A 2801-nucleotide genomic window follows, 5' to 3' on the forward strand; every position below is an offset into this window, starting at 1 on the left:
AGCAAATAAAAATATAGCATACACAGTTACATCTGAATTTCAGACAGATAAGAATGATGTTTTAGAGTAGCCATGTCCCAAATATTTCATGGAACATACTTACAGTACAAAATTACCCATCGTCCATCTGAAATTCAAATTCAAGTGAGCATCCTGCACTTTATCCAGAAAATTAACTTCTCCTTTAAAAGAGAAACTTAGGGGGACGTACCCTACTCACACTTGTAATCCTAGAACTTTGGGAAGCAGACGTGAGAGGATGGATTGAACTTAGGAGTTTCAGATAAGCCTGGCAACAGAGTCCTCATCTCTACAAAAATAAATAATTAGCTTTTCACAAGATGGCGCCAAAAGTGAAGAAGGAAGCTCCTGCCCCTCCCAAAGCCCAAGCCAAAGCAAAGGCATTGAAGGCTAAGAAAGCAGTGCTAAAGGGCATCCATAGCCACAAACAAAAGAAGATCCGTACATCACCCACCTTCCTCGGCCAAAGACTCTGAGGCTCTGGAGGCAGCCCAATATCCTCGGAAGAGCGCCCCCAGGAGAAACAAGCTTGACCACTATGCCATCATCAAGTTCTCCCTGACCACTGAGTCTGCCATGAAGACAGAAGACAACACACCTGTGTTCGTTGTGGACATCAAAGCCAACAAGCACCAGATCAAACAGGCTGTGAAGAAGCTTTATGACATTGATGTGGCCAAGGTCAACACCCTGATCAGGCCTGATGGTGAGAAGGCATATGTTCAACTGGCTCCTGATTATGATGCTTTGGATATTGCCAACAAAATTGGGAGCATCTAAACCAAATCCAGCTGGCTAGTTGTATAACTTTTCACCTTTAAAAAAAAAAAAAAAGAATTAGCCATTCATGGAGGTGCACAACTATAGTTCCAGCTACTTGCCAGGCCGAGGCAGGGAGGATCACTTGAGCCCAAGAGTTTGAGGATGCTGTGAGCTATGAGGATGCTACTGAACTTACTTAGGTATAATAAAATAAACATATAGGGAATACGATTGTGATTAAATTTGATGTTTCATCTCGTATTTGGTAGGCCAATACTTCCCAGTACACTCAGCATTTTCTTTTTCAGGTAATGCTCAAGTATCACGTATCAGAGCAACAAATAGTTTCCATGTTTTGAAGTAGGACTTAACATTTTTGCCAAACTGAAATCTCTTGGGTATGGTACTGGACTGAACTCGTCATGGGTGTTAAAACTGCTTATTGAATATGAAAGTCATATTAAAGACCATGAAATATATACCAATGACAAATCTTTAACAGCAGTTGATATGTTCGAAAGACTATTTCATAATGCTTTTGTTTACCATGTTTTTTCTGTACATACCAGATTAGCACACAAAGCAGTTAGGTTTTTATATTTTATTGTAGACCTTCTATCTTCCCTCTTACCCAAACTAAAAAGGCTGCTATCAAATCTACCACTATTTCAGCCCTCCCCCGACTTGTTACATTATTGAGATAAAAATGACTAACTACTTACATTCTTTGTTTCAACTTGGCTATGATCTAAAGAAATGCATCCTAGTCTGCTTGCATGTGGTGTTTTGCTATTTCTAATACTAATTTCATGCCAAACTCTCCAAAACACGTCTACAAATATTTTAGCGCCATTAGCTCAAAAATAACTGGATTTGGGGTATTGTTTCCAAGCTTCTAAGTAGAAATTTAGCTTTCTTAAGCATGCGCACATGCAATTACTTTATAAAAATGTATTCTACCTCTTTTCCATTTGTGTAAGGCACAACTCATAATTTCTTGCTTAGATAATAAGTGAGGAAAAAAGATCTTTACCCATTTACTCCTACGCGCGTTTAAAGCATTTGCAGGCTGTGTTTAAAATTCCAGAAGGATTATTCATCATTCCAAACAATAAGATGTGTGTTACATCTCTCCATTCATAATTTTTATTTGCTAATAAAACAGAAACAATGGTCTAACTCTTTTTTCTAAAAAACCACCTTCTGCCCAAACTCCTATTTACGTCTTTTTCTCCTGTCGAGGCAGTCCGACAGGACGGTACTCGCCAGCTCCACCTCGCGTAGACAAACGCTGACTGCACCCTCAGCTCCGCCCCAGGGCAGCGTCCACTACAGAGGAAATAAATGAAAGCCAGTAACTTTACTTAGGCACTAAATACTAAACTAATACTAAACTAAGTATTGATTGCCTGTAGATTAACAACCGGAGTGTCTTGAGCAGAAGCGGACGACTTCAAATTGACGAGAACCTTAGGAAAGCATGGATATGGATTCCATTGATAAATTCAACTGAATCTGGAGGAATGATATTTAATTAATACGGGCATATTTAGAATGAAACGCCCATTGACCCGAGATTCCGAGTTAAAAACTTGGGAAAGGCCAAGCAGGGACACTCTCTGAGCAGCAGCTTATTAACACACCACGACACCCTTACGAGACCCTCCGGCAGAGTCTTTTAGAAACGTCATAGAGCACAGAGGAGAACGCCCCGAGACAGTCTGCGAGGCGGGTCAGGGAGGCGGTGGTTAAGCCCCGTCTGGGCGAGGATGCCTCGGGCCGCCCGGAGTCGTTTCCGCGCTCTGCCGGTCCGCGCCGCCGCCGCCAGCAGCGCCTGCCCGGAGCCAGGGCGCCCGGCACGCCCGGGAAACCCAGTGCCCCGGGGAATCCGGCAGGTCGGGGCGCACACCTTTCGCTCACTATAAATGTGCCTGCCGTAGCCCTTAGGATTCCCGCACCGTGCACCGCGTAACTAACTCCAGCTCCCTCCGACCAGGGCCGAGCGAAGCCGAGGCTCC

General features: G+C 43.4%; 1 pseudogene; it reads left to right on the forward strand.

The window, feature by feature from the left end:
* The first annotated feature begins 341 nt into the window (after window positions 1–341).
* On the forward strand, window positions 342–813 carry LOC100949662 (annotated as a pseudogene).
* Window positions 814–2801: the final 1988 nt, after the last annotated feature.

The sequence above is a fragment of the Otolemur garnettii genome, unplaced genomic scaffold (assembly GCF_000181295.1).
Source record: "Otolemur garnettii isolate 467f Iridium unplaced genomic scaffold, OtoGar3 scaffold00032, whole genome shotgun sequence".
NCBI lineage: Eukaryota > Metazoa > Chordata > Mammalia > Primates > Galagidae > Otolemur > Otolemur garnettii.